Below are 21,276 nucleotides of genomic sequence, written 5' to 3'. Positions count from 1 at the left end.
TTTGGTACAAGAAATAAAATAGAACTCAACGAGAAAAATATGTACTAAAGAAATTGAGAGACAGTCAAATATAATGGTTGGGATTTTATTTTACCTTAGTTGCAAGCTAATAAGTTAATCTATCACTGTTTTCTAGATGCAGGAATAAAATAGGAGACTCCTGGATCAGAGACAGAGGCCTTTATTACTCATGGCACAGCAAGCAGCATAAGCATCATGTTTGCACTGATTCTCCTTACCTACTCAATCCCCACAGGGGCAAAGTGGAGGGGCCCAGATGAATGCTAAGCATGCAAAGGTTCACATAGCAGCCTAGAACACTGAACTTAGTTAATCCATCTCTTTTATAGCAAGCAATTAGTAAGCCTGCTCTTTGTCCCAGAAGGATGAATCACTTCATCCCCCAAGGTTGCTCACTGCAAACACAATGCTGAGAAATGGCCTGGATGAAGATTAATCAGGGCCTTGCATTCTTTGCATACCCACAACAAGAATGTACAGGGAGGGGCTTCCCTGGTGGTACAGTGGTAAGAATCTGCCTGCCAATGCAGGAGACACAGGTTTGAGCCCTGGTCCAGGAAGATCCCACATGCTGTGGAGCAACTAAGCCCGTGCACCACAACTACTGAGCCTGCACTCTAGAGCCCCTGAGCCACAACTACTGAGCCCATGTGCCACAACCAATGAAGTCCGTGCACCTAGAGACTGTGCTCCCAACAAGAGAAGCCACTGCAATGAGAAGACCGCGCACCACAACAAAGAGTAGCCCCTGCTCACTGCTACCAGAGAAAAGCCCGCATGCAGCAACGAAGACCCAATGCAGCCAATAATAAAATAAATAAATTTTAAAAAAGAAAGAATGTACAGGGATACTCAGGGGTGTATGGCACATTGCCTCTCCCAAGGATATTCTATCCCTTGATCCTATACATTCTTGGCCGAAGTTGAGTATGCCACTCCATTGACCACCTGCTTAAAATGCCCAACAGGGGCTGGGACCAAACCTGTTCAATGTGTCTCATATAGCATTAATTAAGGCTAATACCAGTAAGATTCCAAAAGCAGAAGGAAGAGGCTAACCAGCTGTACTGATCTCAATTGTGCCTTCCAGGATCCCAGACATAGCCGACTATAGTTATCATGGGGAGCAGAGGGTGTTATTTTAGACATGAAGGATGTGGTCTAAAGTCATTCTGTTATCCATTATGACTCATGCAATTTAGATTGACTGGCTAATCTCTGGTGTCATTGCCAATGGGGCAATAGATGAGCAAAAAAGCAACCCTCATCCACAATGGAGAGTCCATGACCATCTCTCCCCCACATACAAACAGATAGCCCAAAGGTCACAAGTCACTCCAGTTTGGGGTTTGTTAAACTTGATTTGGATCATCATCACATTGGTTTGGTTGAGAAACCTGGGCTATGTCACTGGGTAGTGATAGCCTTGAGAGTTGTACATGGCATAACCCAAAGCTGCTCAGCAGTCAGGAGAAGCATATGAATTTGTATCGATCAGATTTTTAAAAGATTGTATTGGTGTGTGTGTTTGTACATGTACAAGGCAGAGTCCATGCCTGGGAGCTTCCATCGATGGCATTAGGCGTAGCAAAATAAATGGTTCAAGAGTGGATGAGTTTTTCTGTTTTCATAGCATGTGGACCGGGATGACAGACACAGCAGCAGGTCAGATTGCCAGCCACTGCAGTTTCTTGATTCAGGCAGACCGTATGATTTTTTGCAGGCTGCAATGTAGGCTCTTTGTAGGGGACAAAGAGAGCATTCATTGCTATTGGTTTGGGCCCCGCTCAAAAAACGCTGATTTGTGGGTTAGCTGATATAAAGGACCAAATAGAAAGCCCAAGTGGGCACATACTCTCTCCAGTTCCCCAAAAGTCCAGCAAGAAGCTAAACCTCAAAGGTTTGGTTGGAGGAAGATGGTAGGCGGAGCAGATATACAGCACTTTTTCCTGGGGTGCCAGAGAAATAGAGGGTTGTGAATCTGCCCATTTAAGTCCAAGAAACTTCACTTGGAAAGCCAGCCTCTGAATTTTGTTGGGGTTTATCAGCCACCCGCTAGTGTAGGTGTGATCGTCAGGGGCCTTGAGATGGAGGCTTCTGACTTGCCAACCAATAGGATGTCATCTATAGGGTGAAAACTTTGAAATCAGAGGGTAAAGGCACACCCACTAGTGACAAATGGCAGGGAGTTCATCTCACAAGCATATCTCTACTTTCTATACTTCCCTGATTGGGATAATCCCCTCTGATACTTACAGGATGGGAGTATAAGCCTATAGCACCTCAATTCCTACTATTTATTCAGATGTACAGGCAAAAGCAGCACATTGAATTAGTTCCACTCATATGGTCAAATTAGCTTCTCTTCCCCATTCAGAACCCTGTCCTAATCCCATCAATTAAATGTGAGCATCAATGGACCAGGTAGGATGGTGACTTGGGTGCCTATATCCAAGGAAGCCATAGAAATTTGAGTCCCTCCCCTCCCTGAGGTTCCTAAGTATATTTGTACAGAGTGTGTATGGCCTTCAGTCCTCCTTTGGGACAAGGAGACCTTGACCCAAACATTTGGTTTCTTAGAGTAACAAGACTTTCCTGAGGTCAGAAAAAAGAAGGAGGGAGAGATTGGAGGGCGCAGAGGGAGAGAGCAGCTCCTCCCTTTGGACGAAGAATGTCTCCTGCCATATCAGTAAGCAAATGATGTGGCCATCAAGCCATCAGTGACTGCACCCTGAGGGCCTTTCAGGATGGACAAAAGCAGGATCCTGGCCCTGGATAGCTAAGGTTCATATCAAAGGAATGATTTCAGTGAGCCCAGACCCTTGCATCCTCCCATACCTAGAAAAGCACCAAATTCATTAACTTGAGAGGTCTGTTTTCTTTAATTAACAGTCATATTTTGATGTTCCAACTACCTGGTTTTTGTTGCAAAGAAAACCAGCCCCTCCCTTATGTACCCGGGCCCCTCCCTTACCTCTTTGGAGCAGTCCCTCAGAGCTATCTGAGAGGCTGTCATCCATGCATAAGTCCTCAGTTTGGTCCACCAAATAAAACATAATTCCCAACTTTTAGGTTGTACCTTTTTTTTTCAGTTAACATCCCCAATAAGCAAAGCTTTGCACTGACTTCTCATTTCAAGTGGCTGAACCAAAGTTCTATGTCCTTATTGCTGACACCATTTATTCCAGCAGCCACAGTGTATTGCCTTTTGACTGGGGCTGTAGGGCTTGCTGTCCGTTGTCACGATGACATCTCTTTCCTGTCCCACCTGAGCAGGAGAACACCATTCCAACAGCTTGTTTCAATCCCACCTCTCATTGCTCAGCTTCTAAATAACCCCTATTTCCTCACCTTCACTCAACACTTGGGTGAGAGCATTCACTACAATCATTTCCTGCACAATCTTCTCCTGTCCCCTAACTTCATCCTTTCTCTTCAGAGAGCCATGTCTGTCAGCACCCATCCTTTTGTGGCCCAAACTGGAGAACTGTGAGTGGTCTGAGACTTTGTTCTGCTCACAGCCTGGCATGTAGCCTGCCACATGTTCATGAGCACCAGAAGAGGACAAGAGACTCCTGCGTCAGGGACGAAGCTCTTTATCACTGCACAGCAGGCAGTGTGAGTTTTACACCAGTTCCTTCTGTCCCCATATCCCACAGGCGGCATTCAGGCAGACCTAGATGGATGCTGCACATGCAGCGTTTATATCCCAACTGAGGAATTGGAATTTAGGAAAACTCAGTCTCAAATAAGGGGCTTCAAGCAAACCTGCACAACCTTTGGCCTGGAAGGAGATGTTATCTTTCTTATATTGGACGGAAAACAAAGCTGCCTTGTTCTCTGGGGTGACATTGTCTCTACCTCCCAAAGCTTTACAAGCATCCTTGAAAAGATTGTTCAGAACAAAAACTGTCCCTGCCTCAGCGAAAAAAACATGCAGAAATGAGAGCTCTCTGTAGAGTTATCTCCAACACCTATAATGTTATCTTTTTTTAATTCTGGTAAGATGTACATGAAATGTACCATTTTAACAATTTTTAAATGTACAGTTCAGTGGCATTAAATACATTCACAATGTTGTAGTACTATCACCACTATCCATTTCCAGAACTGTAATATTATTTTTAATGCACCGCTGGTTTTGCGTTTAATTTGAATTTTTTATCTGTGCTCATAGGTGGAACTGGCCCATAGTCATCTTTTGTGTGAAAGCAGTGTTGTCTAGCTTTGATGTCATAGTCATCCTTGCTTCCCAGCACATTATTGACCAGGGGATTTCTGCAGAAACTAATGCCTGTGTCCGGTGATGTGTTATGTAAGTGAATATTAAAACACCTGCATTTGAGTAAATATCAACATTTTTTGCACTTCATGTGTTTATTTGAAACTTCGTACATGTCATACTAAGGCATTTTAATATTTTGTTAGAGTGTGATAGACATTATAACAGGCACCTTCGTGCAGGGGAACAGAACGTCTATTACAACTATACCGTGTTTCACTGCACTTTCCCTGGAAGAGCAGACTACACTTTCTGGCGGCACTTTTTTTCTTAGTCCTGTGGGTATTATTTCCTCTAGAATATGTTCTTTTATTTTACCTGATAGTCGACAAGGTGAATCTTTGCAGGGGGCTCTTTTAGAAACTCCACAAGAAGGACCAGGTGTTGGACTACCATTACATTCACCAGAATGGTCAGTTACCCATTCTCTAGCTAGTGCTAACAAAAATTGCTTGTAAGTCATTTTATTCTGTGCATTAAGGCTACAATAAATTTTAAACGCATTGAATAAACTGCAATTACTCAAATATAAACCCACTTTGTTATACCATTTCCGAGTTTTCCAGAGGATACTGAAGTTTTCCGGATATTGATAGGATCAAGCAACTCCTTCCATATACTTATTATACTCTAATATACAAGTGGGCTTAGTTATCTGATGGCCAGTCCTCCTGTCTTCCTTTCCTGTAGATGCTATGGAGGTGTCATGAATAGTTGTCACCATGTGGACTAGCCTCTTGTCTTTCCACATGAAAAGAATCACTTCTCCCTTCCGTAAAAATGTCATTTCTCCCCTCTGTAGATTTTTAGATTTCTCCTTTAATTGGTTTGGTAGACCACTATTCTCTCTTATAATCCCACAAACTCTGGTTTTATTTTTCAACAACATTTCAGATGTGGACACACTGTTGAAATAATTGTTTTGGTAACTATGGTGCCATGAACCAAGATAAGGTTGTAGGACTGATAATATTGTTTCTTGCCATTTCTTTCCTTCACCCGTGTAAATCTCAAGGTTGCGTATATATCCAGTTTCACTTTCGCTAACCATCCTGGCCAAAGCTCCATATTTTATAAGTTTTCCAGGATTATAGGATTTTTTTAAAAAATATTTATTTGTTTATTTATTTGGCTGCGCCGGGTCTTAGTTGCAGCATGCAGGACCTTTGCTGGCGCGTGCGGAATCTAGTTCCCTGATCAGGGATTGAATCCGGGCCCTCTGCGCTGTAGCGTGGAGTCCACTGGACCACCACTGAAGTCCCTGAGGTTATAGGTTTTGAATCTGAGTTGTCCTCTCCACTTTATCATTGCCTCATCAAGTGATAGCTCTTATTTGGGTATATAGATCAATTGAAATTTTGGTAGAAAGTAATCCAAAAGAGGTTTAACTTTTGAAATTCTGTCCACAGGAAGTGGAGTTTCCGAGCTATCGTTAAAGTGAAGAAATTATTTGTTTGAACCTTCTTCTCGTCATAATCTTTGGAAAGATAAGTGTTTCAAGTAAGGGATCAGTTGACCAATATTTTTCCAATGTGACTTTCTTATTTTTTCCATCAAAATTATTAATCCAAGAAACTTCTTCATGTCACTGTTGGCTACATCAGTCCATTTTAAAGCCTTATCATACTTTTTATATGATTCTTCATTCTGTTGGCGATACAAGTTTGTTTGAGAAGCAACCAACTCAAAAAAAGTCGTTACCGGGACTTCCCTGGTGGCGCAGTGGTTAAGAATCCACCTGCCAATGCAGGGGACACGGGTTCGAACCCTGGTCCGGGAAGATCCCACCTGAAGTGGAGCAACTAAGCCTGTGCGCCACAACTACTGAGCCTGCACTCTACAGCCCTCGAGCGACAACAACTGAGCCCGTGAGCCATAACTACTGAGGCCCAGGCGCCTAGAGCCTGTGCTCTGCAACAAGAGAAGCCACCGCAATGAGAAGCCCGTGCAGCACAACTAACGGTAGCCCCCGCTCACTGCCACTAGAGGAAGCCTGCACTCAGCAATGAAGACCCAACGAAGCCAAAAAAAAAAGTCGTTACCCAAAATTAATTCTGTTATTTCACTAACACTTTGCAGGTTATTACATTCAGTAGTTACACCTGACACACCTGTAAAGTCTTCTAATTTTCGTGAAATGTTGTCTTCAATACATTCTTCTGTAGAAGCAAAGGAGCATTCTCCAGCACCATGAGTTTCATTTTCACTTTCTGTATCAGAATCAATCACTAACGTTTTTTGTCTTTCTGTTGGTCTAATATTCACATCGTCTGAAGAACTATCATCTTCTGAGACATTTGTATATATGTCACTCAGACAATCAGAGAAACTATCTACATAAAATTCACTCAAAAATTCTTCACTCAAAATTTCATGGTGTCATTTTTGAAAATTTTATGGTAATAAACTTGCATTTATAATACACACAAGGTTGGAACAAAAACCTAACGGAGCAAAATATGAATGATAACGACAATCATAATTTGTATAATGAACTCTTGATCAATTTTAAGCTCTAACAGCTTCGCAAGGTGATGTTAATTAATCACTCTATAAAATACGTATTGATATGTCTCTGATCAATAACGTTCGGGTAACAAAAGACGTATTAATACGTCTCTGGCCAATAATGTCCTGCAATGGGTAGTGAAATTTCTCTTTCCCATGCCCTGGAACCCTTTGCATTGCATGGGAATTGTTGACTCCTTGAAAGTTGTTAGAGCTGACTCATGAAATTACCTGGGTAGGTGTCTTTTTTAGAAGAAAACATTTGACCACCTTTTTGATTTCTCCTACAATATTCATCTATTCTGATTTTCTTCCTCTTCTCAAGTCACTTTTGGAAATTCAGTTTTTCTGGAAAATCTATTTCATCTAGATTTTTTAAAATCCATACCTTAATTGTTTCTCTTGTGAAACACTTATTTTTTGTGTCTCTTCACTGACTGACCTTTTCCTAAGAATCAACATTTTATTCTGCTGATCAAATCTACTGTTTGTTTTTATTTCATTACTTCTGCTTTCATTTCCTCTTTTCTGCTTTCTTTGCCTTTATGTGTTTTCATTCTTGAGTTATATACTTAGTTTACTTTTTTTTTTTTTTTTTGCGGTACGCGGGCCTCTCCCTGTTGTGGCCTCTCCCATTGCGGAGCACAGGCTCCGGACGCCCAGACTCAGCAGCCATGGCTCACGGGCCCAGCCGCTCCGCGGCATGTGGGATCCTCCCAGACCGGGGCACGAACCCGCGTCCCCTGCATCGGCAGGCGGACTCTCAACCACTGCGCCACCAGGGAAGCCCCTTAGTTTACTTTTAATCTTCCTTAAATTTCCTCTAAGGACCTTGGGCTGTACCCCCAAAGGTATTTTGTCATTGCTTTCTAAATAGATTCCTATTTCAGTTCTGGATTATTCATTAACTGGGGTCACTATATAATTCACCATCCAAACTGGGATACTTTTGTGAGTGAAATATGCATATTATGTCCAGATAATAAGTGTAAGCTGGGACTGTTTTGGGTGAACCAGAAAGGTTCTGGTGAACCACCCTATTTTTAACATGAGTTATTTAAAAGGAAGTTTAAAATTTTCACATAGGACATAGGATCTTCTTCAACTTTCTAATGTACTGAATTTTAATCACAGAATGTGGTCTGCAAGGATTTTTTTTTTTAATTTATTGAGCTTTTGGGGGTGTGTGGGGCTAAGACTTGGTAAAGTTTTGTGACTGTGCCACATGGTGCTGTACGGAATGTGCATGTTTTCTGTTGGATACACATTTCTTGACGTCTTTTAGATCAAGCTTGTTAATTTTCTGTGTAGTTATCTTTGTTTATGTGATGTGTCAATTTCTAAGAAAAGTTAAAAGCTCTCCCACTATGACAGCAGATTTTTAACCTTTCCTTTTATTTCCGTTTTTGGCTTAAATAATTCAATATTTCTATTGTTAGATACGTAAATTTTCAACACTGTTTTTTGTTCACTTGTACCTTTTAGCATTTGATACTTTTTACCTTAAAATCTCTTTTATCAAATATTAATATTGCTGCTTATGCTTTCTACTCTTTTTTAAGCAGCTTTATTGAGATATACTTTATATATCTCCATAAAATGCACCCATTTAAATTCTATGATTTTATGATTTTTAGTACATTCACAGCGTTGTACAACCATTACCACAACCAATTTTAGAATATTTTTATCATCCTAAAAAGAAACCTCATTCCTATTAAGAGTCACTCACCATTCTCCCCGCTCCCCCTCCCCCCAGCCATGAATCTCCTACTGTCTCTATAGATTTGCCTGTCTGGACATTTGATATAAATGGAATCATTTGGTATATGGTCTTTTGTGCCTAGCTTCTTCCATTTAGCATAACGTTTTCAAGGTTCATCCATGTGGTAGCATGTATCAGTATTTCACTCCTTTTTTATTGCCAAATATTCCACTGTATGGATAATACCACCTTTTGTTTAATCCATTCATGAGTCGATGGACATTTTGATTATTTCCACTTTTGGCCATTATAAGTAATGCTACCATAAACATTCATGTACATGGTTTGTGCCACATATCTTTCATTTCTCTTAGGTGTGTACCTAGGAGTGGAATTTCTGGGTCATATGGTAGGTAGCTCCATATTTAACATATTTCGGAACTGCCAACTATTTCCCAAAGTGGCTGCACCATTTCACATTACTGCCAGTAATGTGTGAGGGTTGAATGTTTCTACATCCTCACCAACAATTGTTATTATCTATCTTTTTAATTATTGCTATCCTAGTGGGTGTAAAGTGGTATTTCATTGTGGCTTTGATTTGCATTTCCCTGTTGGTTAATGGTGTTGAGCATCTTTTAATTTGCTTATTGGCCGTTTGTATACCTTTAGTAGAGAAATGTCTATTGAGATCCTTTGCCCATTTAAAAATTAGGATATTTCTTTCTTTCTTTTTTTTTTTTTGCAGCACGCGGGCCTCTCACTGTTGTGGCCTTTCTCGTTGCAGAACACAGGCTCCGGACACGCAGGCTCAGCGGCCATGGCTCATGGGCCCAGCCGCTCTGCGGCATGTGGGATCTTCCCGGACCGGGGCACAAACCCGTGTCCCCTGCATCGGCAGGCGGACTCTCAACCACTGCGCCACCAGGGAAGCCCGGATATTTCTCTTTTAAACTATTGAGTTGTACAAGTTCTTTTTATATTTTGTATACAAGTCCCTTATCAGATACATATATGATTTGCAAATACAGGTATCCCCGGATTTTCAAAAGTTTGCTTTATGCCGCGTCATTGTATTAGTACCTGTTTTTGCTAACTGAAAGAAATCCAAAGAGGATTTTCTCTTTTACAGAAAAAGTCAAAAAGCAAAAATAGTGGCAGTGTTTTACAGCAAGCTGTTATAGAAAAGATGTGCATCCCAAGCAGTGAGAGTGGCACTGCCAAGCTATTTCCCCAGAAACTACACTTAGCATCTCAGCATCAAGTTGCCATAGTTTGAACTGTGTCTGTATCTGTGCCTTATCTTTTTAAAATTGTGTTATTATTTTTTTATTGAAGTATAGTTGATTTACAATGTTGTGTTGATTACTGCTGTACAGCAAAGTGATTCAGTTATACATATATATACAATCTTTTAAAATATTCTTTTCCATTATGTTTTGTCATAGAATATTGAGTATAATTCTCTGTGCTATACAGGAGAACCTTATTGTTTATGTGCTTTACCTTGATTTATTTTGTGCATCTGTTAGCAAGCTGTGTCCTAAGGTAATTGCTTCTTTGCTTTACACCACTTTGGATTATGAAAGTCTTCATAAGAATGCTCTGCTTTTAGATAGCAGGGGAAACCTGTATATTTTCCCACCCTGTGGGTCATATTTTCACTCTCTCTTTTTTTTAGTTAATTTATTTATTTTTGGCTGCATCGGGTCTTCATTGCTGTGCACTGGCTTTTCTCTAGTTGCGGTGAGCCAGGGCCACTCCTCGTTGCGGAGCACAGGCTCCAGGCGCGCAGGCCTCAGCAGTTGCAGCACACAGGCTCAGTAGCTGTGGCGCACGGGCCAGGCTGCTCCGCGGCATGTGGGATCCTCCCAGGCCAGGGCTCGAACCCGCGTCCCCTGCATTGGCAGGCGGACTCCTAACCACTGCACCACCAGGGAAGTCCCACTCTCTTGATGATATTATTTGCAGCACAAAAGTTTTGAATTTTGATATAGTCTTGTTTTATTTATTTTTTCTTTAGTTGCTTGTGCTTTTGGTGTTGTAGCTAAGAAACCATTGTCTAAGCCAAGGATGTGAAGATTTACTCCTATATTTTGTTTGAAGAGTTTTATAGTTTTAGCTTTTACTTTTAGGTCTATGATCTATTTTGAATTAATTTTTGTATATGGTGTGAGATGGTGTTTCATTCTTTTGCATATTAATATCCAGTTGTCTCCATGTACTTTCTTTTTGTTAGTATTTGCCTAGTATACTTTGCTGTTACTTTATTTTTAGACACCAGTATAACTTTGTAATTTATTTTTTAAAATTTATTTTATTGAAATATAGTTGATTTACAATGTTTTAATTTCTACTGTATGGCAAACTGATTCAGTTATACATGTATATACATTCTTTTTCATATTCTTTTCTATTATGGTCTATGACAGGAATAACTTTGTAATTTAGATGTAAGATATGTAACATGCAACAATTACCCCCATTTTACAGACCTGAAGAAACATCTGAAATTAAGTGAATTATCCAAAAACCCATGCACAGAACACAAAGCCAGTACTATGGATAGGGTAGGTGTTATTCTGAGCGTCACCCCATCCAAAGAGCCACTGCATGCCCTTTGAGTCTTTTAAATAAGTCCACCTCACTCACCTTGAACTCTGAATATTCACAACAGCCCATCCCCTGGAGTGGTCAGAAGGGAATTACTAACCTTATCCTTGACTAATAGAAATTTTCAAAATGATGTTACACTTCAATTTTCTCACTTTGGAGGTTAAGGCTGTTGGGAACACAGCAAGGTTCTGAAGTTGCAAGGAACAATCACGATACTTCCTACACCACAGTATTTCTACTACTTTAGATTTTTCCTATCTTTATTTATTTATTACCTATTTTTGCAGTGCGCGGGCCTCTCACCGTTGTGGCCTCTCCCGTTGCAGAGCACAGGCTCCGGACGCGCAGGCTCAGCGGCCATGGCTCACGGGCCCAGCCGCTCCGCGGCATGTGGGATCTTCCCGGACCGGAGCACGAACCCGTGTCCCCTGCATCGGCAGGCGGACTCTCAACCACTGTGCCACCAGGGAAGCCCTGCATCTTTCTTTTGTATCGTATTATGGTCTCTGAAAATCCATGTGTTACATGTCAAAAGTGGAATAGTGGACTGATACCTGGTTTGATGTGCCACATTGTTATTATAGCCCTGAATGTAGTAACTAGGAACCAATGTGTTTGAAAAGTGAGGGAAAAAACAGCACCTGTCAAAAGTGGTGCCTGATAGCTGCTGATTTCTGAGGCCCATGAGACACAAAGTCCATTAGAGCTAGAGAACTCTAACATAAGCATAAATTCTCTAGAACTCTTTCAATATTTTAAGGGTGTATAATTTGGTATTCCTTGCCCTGCAAAATTAAAAGACAGTAGACCTACACTTGATTTATGTAAATTTGAATATTTATAGTGTGTGTCTTCATGTCCTTGGCAAGACTATAATATGTCAAGAAAAAGACCCCAGTTATATGTTCTACACAGATTTAATTTTTGGCTTCTGAGAATTTCTACTGCTACTAGATCAAATCAAAGAGAACTTGCTCAAGCCTATATAAAACTCTTCATTATGCTTATTTGGAATAAAGCAGACATCATTTAGAATATGCAAGCACTGAACAATGATATCTGTATTTACAAAAATACACAACCATATTCTGTAGTTAATTGTTTATCTAGAAAAACTCAGTTGGATAAGGCAATATGCACTATTCTCCCACTATCAAAGTTGCTCTTGTAAGTCAGGCACCTGCATTTAAATTAGTAGCCCTGGTTTTGGCATTGGGACATCCAACACAAGATGGAGCACCTATTAGGGTTACCCTTCATCTTCTGCATCTTTTGTCACAGAAGATTTTTTTTTTGCTTTGTTTTCAACTTCTTGATTAATAATGATACAAAATTGTTTTTAGCATCTTTGCATGCATAGAGAAGGAAAAGATCACTAGAAACGGATTTCCAAGTTCCATCGAAATAGTCATAGCAAAACATATGGAGAAAAAACCTTAGTGTTTCCAGTTAGGCCAAAAAAGGAAAAGATAAATAGTTTTCTTAAAATATCAAAGTCAATATTTAATTATGCTAGGGATAATAATGCCCAATGTCAGTGTCAGTCTGTTCAGAAGTACAGCGACTCAGCAAAGCAATTTTGAGCCTTTCTATTTGTGTAGCATCTTTCAACTTGACTTTCAGGAGTCCAATGCCATTTCTCACTGTCTGGGCTCTGCAGGGCGCAACTCCTTCTGGAGTCCAGGTCGTTCCCGTGAGTCTCTGGCTCATCCAGGTACCAGGGGCCAGACTTGCATCCCGTGGGGTGGTGACTTACGGTCTCCGGTTCTTGCCCCACGTGAGCCTCCCTGGGAGCTCACCACAGTAACCTCCGACGCCACGGGTTCAGCCGGGACATCCCTGCAGTGGTAGGGAGGGCACTGACCAATCCCACGCCCTTCCCTGTGCCCGGCTCCGGTTTTTGGGCACCCCCCTACTCCCCCGGGAAGGGAGCTGTCCGGAGCCTGTCTTTCCTGGAGGGCGCGAAAGGGAACTCGGGGCTCCCCGCGCCCCGCAGCAGGGCCCAGCGGTCCACGCGCGAAGCCAGGCGGGGCCGCGGCGCGGGTCCGAGCGCCCGAGGCGCGGGCGGAGCATGTGACCACGCCGCGCGGGGCCGGCAGCGCAGTGCCGCGCGCTGGCGGCGGCGGGGAGAGCAATGGAGGCCGCGGCCGCCTGAGAGGCGGGTGCGCTGCCGGTGCTGCTGAGGAGTCTGCTGGTGCTGCGGCAGCGCCGCGGACTGTGCATCCGCGCCCGCCGCCCGCGCGGGACCGCCCGTCGCCGTCCAGCCCCTCTGCCAGCCCCGGCTCCAGGCGGGGACCTCAGGTGAGCGCCCTCCCGGCCCGCGGCCAGAGCCAGACAATGGGTGCAGCGGGCGGGCTTCTCCTTTCCCCTCGCGACCCGCGGGCCAGGCCCCCGCGGCGCCCCGGGATCCCCGACCTTGCCTCTGCCCTGGGGGCGTGGGCTCGGCGTGGCCGGCCGTGGACTTTGGGGCGGTGTCCCTGCGCGTTCTGCGCGGACCCTCCCTGAGGCACCCGCGCGTGGTGTGCGCCTCTTTGGATCCCACTCGAGAAACCTGCGGACCGGCTGTGCTCCCGGGAACTTGCCGAGAGCGTGGGACCTTCTAATTCCCTCTGTCCTTCCCGCGCCGCAGCAGCCTGTCCCGGGGTCCCCGGCTTGGGTCCCGACTGCGGCGGGGGTCAAAGCGAGACCTCGCCGTCTGGGATCTCGGACGCTGACCCGGCTCAGCCCTCTCCCCGGGCCTGAGCTGCATTGCTTTGTTTAACCTCTGCCGAGCCATTTCGCACAAACTCTTGTTGCTCCAATTCTGATGAGCCACCAGTTTGATGGCTGAGGCAAGACAAAGGTTTTCCCTGTTTACAAGGGCTTAAGTCGGGAGACTGCACGCTGCCAGTGGTGTAAAATGTGTTTTCCTTATCTCCTCCCAGAGGTTTTTCTGGTTCTATAACCCTCCTTTCTTGCAGAGCTCTGTAGTGGCGAGATTGGACCTCCTAACCCTACCGAGACGGTGGGTGGGGTATGGCTTTTATTCCGGCTTATCAGTAAACAGAAGGGCAGACGGCTACATTTGAGATAGTCTCAGAATAGAGGCATCGTAATCATCTTCTGAATTTTGCATTTTCAGAGAAAATATATATATTTAAAGACACATTGATTCAGTGGATGGGCGGGGTGGCATGGGGCAGAAAACCTAGTAACTACCACCGTGTGTTGTGAAATTTTAATATGGTTTTAAGAATAATGGCCCGGAAACTGATCTGGTGTAGGTGAGGGAGTGCGTATGTGTTGGGGGTGGTGGTGATGGAGAGGGAGTGGTTAGAATACAAAGGATAAGGCAATTTTAGTAAAGGTTTCTTAGTATCATGTAGCAAATTTTCAGTTCATCAAGTTGTCTTTAAATCATCGTTTCCCTGTAAAAATCACCTGTAGTAGTTGTTGAATTATATATAAAAAGGCTAACAATTATTTGGTGTTGTATGTGACTCAGGAATCTGAAAACAACAATTTTGAGTAATTTAAAAAAGTCAACAAAGGAAAGACACTTCCACTACTCCTTCCTTTATGCTATGAGAAAACTGAATCCTAGTTCAATATATTCAACAGAAAATTAGCTGTAAAAAAAAAAGATTTCAAAGGCAGGTTTTTTAAGAAGCATTCTGAAAAATGCATCTTATGTAGGCGATATGGTTGCATTACTTCAGCTCAGACATGTGAAGGGAGGAAAATCAGGCTACTAGATTGCCCCTTTCCAGAATTAAAAGGTAGTTTCTTCAAATCCCATATTTACAGTCATCTCAGAAATGGGGAAACTTTCATTTAAAGACTTAGCAGTCATTTAGCACTGAATTTGGAGTCAGGAAGATAATAATACTGACTTGACACAGGCAGTTGGTGTGAGAAACAAAAGCTTCCACATAGTTCTTTCCAAAAACTATAAAGCAATGTAATAAATGTAAGTTATTATTGCTAGGTGAAGAAGCTGTATTTTACAGTTTTCTCTTACACAATTTTGGGAAAATTAATTGAAATTAACACGAAATTCTCCAGGGTAAGGGACAGTCTGGTATATACTACGTGTTCAATAAATAGTTGAGGAAAGAATGAATTAATGAAAAATAAAATGCAAATGGATAAAATATGCATACAGGTCGAATTGGTTTACTTCTTTTAGTTTAATGAACATATACTGAAGGCCTACTGTGTACCAAGAACTGTACAGACTGTTTCCACACACAGTTTATAATAAAAGCCTGCTGACCTTCCTTTTTTGATCATGTGTGATGTATGTTTCTATGAAGACTGGGGCCCCTTGGGTCATGTTAATGATCATCTCATGTAACTGAGTGGCACAATAGAACATTTCACTTGTTATATGTACAAATACTTTCTCACAATGGCCTGTGGGGAGGCAGGGCAGATACTATCATTCCCGTTTTGTAGGTGAGGAAATCCAGACACAGCGAGATTAAATGACTTGCCAACTCCTCGCCACTGAAGCAACAATGCCAGGGACAGAAGCTCGACCTCATGCCTGGTGCTTTCATCTCTGAATCACACTGTCTTCTCCAAGATACGCTGCACCTCCAGAAAATCTCTCTTGAATTAGGCCTTATTAAAGTCTACCTTTTGAATAACTTTTACATAAGGAAAAGTTATATCTTATAACCCACTACTTAGTGAAGTGGTTAAATGTGCGAGTTCTGGAGACAGGTGACTAAATTTGAACTCTGGATTTACCAGCCACTAGTTCTGCATCTTTGGCAAGTGACTTAATCTCTCTAAGTCTCAGTTTTCTCATCTGTAAAATGGTGAAAGTAATAGTACCTACCTACCTTACAGGATTTGGGGGAGGATCAAATGAAACAATGTGCTTAGCATAATGCTTAGCACAGTGTCTAGTAGAAACTAAGCATTCAGTGTCAGCTAATTACTTTTATTCTCATTATTGTAATGAAGCAGTGGCTTTTAAACTTTTTTTTTTTTGGCACAATAAGAGATGAGTTTTACTTTGCCATCCAGTATACAGATACATTACAGGTGTGTTTAATTAAAAAAAATTCACTAATCAGTGCTCAGACTTCCTTGTGCAATGCATTCTTATATTTTTCATTCTGTTTTATTTAGAAATGCTGGTTGAGATACACTACATAATTTCATATCCTGTTAATGCACCAGGACCTGCAATTTGAAAAGCACTAATGTAAAGGATAATCAGGTTAATGAGTGCATTAAAGAAAAATCTGTTATTGAATCTTTATGTCTTTCCCTCTAATGATTTACAGCATCTTTTGGAATTTAAGTATTAAATTACACTGAAAATAGGTTTTTAAACATTTCTTAGTAATTATAACCATATATTGAGTATTTATTACCATCTAGGTACTGTGCTAAGCAGTCTGTTTTTGTATGTTATCTAATTTAGTGCTCATGACAGCCTTGTAAGAAGGTCTTCTGTTTCCATTTGGTAATTGAAATTGACTCAAAGTGGTTTTAGGAACTTGCACAAGGTCACAAAGTTAGTGAGAGTTGAAGCAAGAATTGTTCTGTTTGATCCCAAAGCTCTCTGCTCTTTCAGCCTCAACACTGTGTTCTGAGGTTCTCTCACAGTGATTTCTGAAGACATATCATTCCTTCTTTTGCATAAATTTGAATGGTAATATTGAGAACTTACCGGTTGTGGTGCATCTTTTGTAGTTTCCTTTGAAAGGACCCATTTGAAGAAAATCTTCAAGTTAGTAAAGTAAGAAAGTATACTGCATAGACTAGTATTTCATTTTGACTTTGGCTGGTCTTTGATGTAAACATTTTGGAATAACTTCTCAGGTTTTTATGACAGAGTCACTCAATTGGTTAGTTTTATTGTGCACCCAAAGGTTTAATATATATTCAGAAGAGACATGAAATAGCTGTGTCACTATAAAAAGATTTCATTACAAATGAATGTTGGCTTTTGTTAAGGCACAAAATGAAGACTTAAGAGCTACAAGAGTACTTTATAGTATATTGATTTGTTTCAAACTCACCAGGCAGTGAAAGTATTTATTTTGTAAAGTACTTGTAAGAAACCACCACTAACTGTACTATTAATTTTTTGTTTTTGTGTTTCACTTCCTTGCAAATGTTTCTTAAATTTTTAGCAGTATTTTAATTTTAATTTTTTGGTAGTTCTGGGACTTTCCTCCTCTTTTAAAAATATTGTGAGAAAGAATTTAGGAAATATATTTTATAAAGAGTACTTTAAAAACACAAATAGATAATTTTACATGACAACGGAAAGGCAAATTTCACTGTTTCTTTCACACTTATGTCTGACAGATTCAGGCTTTTTCAGTGTCTGGTTGAACGCGTAGGAGTGTATCTTATAAATAAGATAAATACCAGGTGCTTAAAAATATATAAATACGCTCTTGCTTTTGCATTATAGCTTCCGTGTGTATGGAGCTTTAAACTTTCCCTGGTATGTTTAACTAGTTTATTTGTTGAATTAAGGTTGGTATTTTCAAAACTGACAATTTTTTAAAATCAGAGTTTGTGTAGATCATGATGCTATATTAGACAAAGATCAGCAGTTTCATGGTTTATGTGAAACCACATATTTTTCATAAACCATCAATTTCTGTTAAGATTAGATAAAAGTGAGTATATTGTTTCATTTATTGTTGGACATCAGATTTTATCCTTAGATGAGCCCTCAAAAACTTGTTTTGCCCCTGACGAAATTGTGTACAGTTGTCATAAGCTTATGTTTTATGCTTATTTTATTAATTTATTCCTTTTGTCTAACACTTGACCCTTAGTGGATTGGTATAGTTTTTATGAGCATCAAGAAATATTACAGCTATTGAATGGTCACTGTAATGTTTTTATATTCAGGCAAGTAAACTGGGTTCCCATTACATTTTGTACTACTTTTATTCTTGATGTGAAAATTCTTTGAGATAAAAAGAGCAAAATCAATTTAGATATGTACCTGTACTAGTGCCTTTGAGGCAGATACATAGGCATATTTTGGATCTACTTATATGTATGATTTCCACAGTTACATGAGAAGTGCAAGATTACAAGCTCTTAATCCATAAATTTAAAAATTATCTTAAATAACTTTGTGGAAATGAAAAAACTGAGTCAAAACACTTAAGAGATGTTGAATGCTTTAGTCACATGTTATCAGAAATATTTAAGAAGCCAAATAGAACAACTGTACGTAATAGCTTTTATAATCTAGTGAGTTTGCATGTGGAAAGATGATTCCATTTAAAATGTCAAAAATGAAATGCAGAAATATTTTCAGATTTTAAAATCTTCACCAGCTCTTCCAGATGTTTGTTGAATTTTTCAAATAGTATTCTTTGAGGCTTGCGTGGAAATTTTAATAAACTTACTTCTGAAACTGGTACTATTTTAAAAATGTGTCTTTGAGGAAAAGATACAGAAGCTGCATCCCTGAAACACTTTGGGAAATATTTAAATTGGAAGTAAGTACTCAGCTCACTAGAGACAGGTTTTTAGAGTAGAATTTAGAGCTGATACCAGCTGCTAAGAATTATTCTCATTAACAAGAAAGGAGGGAGCACTTGTAAAAAAGGTGTTGGGCTTTTTACCAGGGAGAGTAGGAATAAGCCACCCAGAGGTCCACTGGCCTGTCTCCACTCCCCTGGTCAGGGATTGGCTGGCACTAATAGGGGAGAAGGGGAGCAGGCGGGGGCAACAGAGAAACTCAGTTATTGTTTAAATCTGGGATAAGCCGGAGTCAACAAATAATCTGTGAAAGTTCTTGTATGTAATTGTTAACCCACACTTTCCCAACTTGGGAGAAAAAAAAGGAAAGTCCATGGCCCCAAGATCATGGTTTTTGGAAGAGGAAACATCAGGACCCCATTGTCAAAGCCATCTGTGGTCTCAGGCCAGGGCCACTGCTGTCGTTCTTAGGGAAGCTTGCGACAGATTCAGCAGAGCTGGTAAGACACTGCCAATGAATTCCAGCTGCCCTCAATGATTGCATTCCAGCTTTTCTTCATTTTGAAAAGTCCTTAATAAATGTAGAGTGACTTTTTCTCTACCAGAGTATTATTGTGACAGATGCAGTGGGCTTGCTTGACACTACTTAGGGTGCAGCTGCCCAGACATGTTTGTGATGGGTTAACTGTTTTCTAGAGTTAATGAGGTCAGGGTCACAGGTTCAATTCCCGGGAAGGCCAGTTAGCTTTGCTTTGTTCTTTGATCTCATATTGTGCTCTTAACCCAGACCAGCCATCTGGCGAAGGCAGATCATTGATCACAAAGGGACTAATAAGCAAGATGGTGTGGGAGGAGTAGCATGAATCTTCCTCAGTGGATGTTGAGTAATTAGAGAATCAATTCCAAAAGCACGTGCACATTTGTGTTTCCTAGCATTATCTTAATATGTGGAAGATAACATGGTTGTCCTATAATTTTCTTTGTCATTTCTGTTGAACTCCCATTTTTTTTTTTTTTTTTTTTTTTTTTTTTTTTTTTTTTTTTTTTTTTTGCTGTACGTGGGCCTCTCACTGTTGTGGCCTCTCCCGTTGCGGAGCACAGGCTCCGGACGCGCAGGCTCAACGGCCACGGCCCACGGGCCCAACCGCTCCGCGGCATGTGGGATCTTCCCAGACCGGGGCACGAACCCGTGTCCCCTGCATCGGCAGGCGGACTCTCAACCACTGCGCCACCAGGGAAGCCCTGAACTCCCATTTTTAACAGTGGTTTTTTCTAGTTCTGAGGTTTTAGAAGTCTCATTTATTTAGCAGTTATACATTGTCTTGAATGTTAGCTTTCCTTATAGGTTTGTAGGACAGTGGCTCTGTTAGTGAGAGCAGGGTAAGTCTGACAGTAATAGATTAGACCACCTAGTCAGTTGTTTACAGATCCAACCCCATTTGAATTAAAAAAATAAAAGTTAAAAAAAAAAGCAAAACACCATTTTGAATGAGAATGAATAGACTGAGAATATCCGGAAAACACTTTATAGTTTTTCTAAGCATACCTTCATCTCCAAATCTCTTATTCTCTTTGTTAAAATTACTTCTAGTGTCGAGAGAAATATCCAAGATCATCTAGACCAGTGCTGTCTCGTACAGTAACTGGTCCCCCATGTGGTTATTGAGCATTTGAAGTGTGGCCTGTCCAAACTGGGAGGAGCCCTAAGTTTAAAATACACACTGGATTTCAAACACTTAGTATGAAAAAAATGTACAATAAATCATTGATAATTTAAAAATATAACATGTTGAAATAATGTTTTAGCTATGTTAGATTGACTAAAACATTATTAAAGTTAATTTTACTTTTTTTTTTTTTTTTTTACTTTTAAAAATGTACCTACTAGAAAATTAAAAGCTACATTTGCGGCTTGCATTATATTTCTATTGGGTGGTGTTGTTCTAGACCAACCCTTCATTTTACAGATGAGAAGGCTAAGTTCAGAGGTTAAGTAACTGAGCTGAGTTCTTTCCATTGCCTGTAATCTCTCCCTGCTAATAGGTTAGGTGTTCAGGAAGATGGGAACCCTTTGAACCATTAAAAGACCATTTAGTGCATGGCAATTATCATATGTTGCAAGATCTGTGCCTGAGTCACTGCATATTAGGTATTATGCCAGGTGTGTGTGTGTGCGCGTGTGCATGCGTGTGTAGGAGGGGGGCTTTGTTTTGTTTATGGTGTTGATTTTTAGGCTCAGTTTTACCTTCCTATTATAGGCCAGAAGCCCTATGGCTTTATTTAATTATGAGAAAAGCACAGTAAATTATTAGACATTAACAGTTGTAACTCTGGAATAAATATGGTGCTCAATTGAGTGAATACTTTAATATATTTTGTGAAGATTTCAGACAGTTCTAAATGATCCTTGAGGACAAAGCAGCAAGCTTTTCAGGCTGTATTCCTTTTGGAGGGAGGAGAGCTGAAGTGAAGAGAGATTGCTTAGCTGGTGTTCCACAGGAAGAGCTTATGAGCTGTTAGTGACTATCTCTTAACCATGGATGTGACTGATGTTCCAGTCAAAGAAGAAATAGCCAGGATCAGGTGGTGCGAAAGCCGTGGCCCTCAGTGGGGGCTTCCTGTCAATTTTGTGACATAATAGTCTTTAATTGGCAAAGATAGAAAGGAAGAAAACCTCAGAACAAAATTC

General features: G+C 40.9%; 2 protein-coding genes across 2 annotated transcripts in view; both read left to right on the top strand.

Annotated features, from left to right (window-relative positions):
- Nucleotides 1-4,217, top strand: part of CEP135 (centrosomal protein 135) — an 86,940-nt gene extending 82,723 nt beyond the window's left edge. The window contains exon 26 of the mRNA XM_081224035.1: nucleotides 4,199-4,217. The gene's annotated coding sequence lies outside the window, so the exon portion shown is untranslated. The remainder of the gene's footprint in view (nucleotides 1-4,198) is intronic.
- Nucleotides 4,218-13,045: 8,828 nt separating this feature from the next.
- Nucleotides 13,046-21,276, top strand: part of CRACD (capping protein inhibiting regulator of actin dynamics) — a 317,185-nt gene continuing 308,954 nt past the window's right edge. Inside the window, exon 1 of the mRNA XM_081227032.1 lies at nucleotides 13,046-13,433. The gene's annotated coding sequence lies outside the window, so the exon portion shown is untranslated. The remainder of the gene's footprint in view (nucleotides 13,434-21,276) is intronic.

The sequence above is a fragment of the Mesoplodon bidens genome (assembly GCF_964165515.1).
Source record: "Mesoplodon bidens genome assembly, chromosome: 1".
Lineage (NCBI taxonomy): Eukaryota > Metazoa > Chordata > Mammalia > Artiodactyla > Ziphiidae > Mesoplodon > Mesoplodon bidens.
Note: the sequence above shows the minus strand (reverse complement) of the source record. Positions and strands in the feature narration are given on the sequence as shown.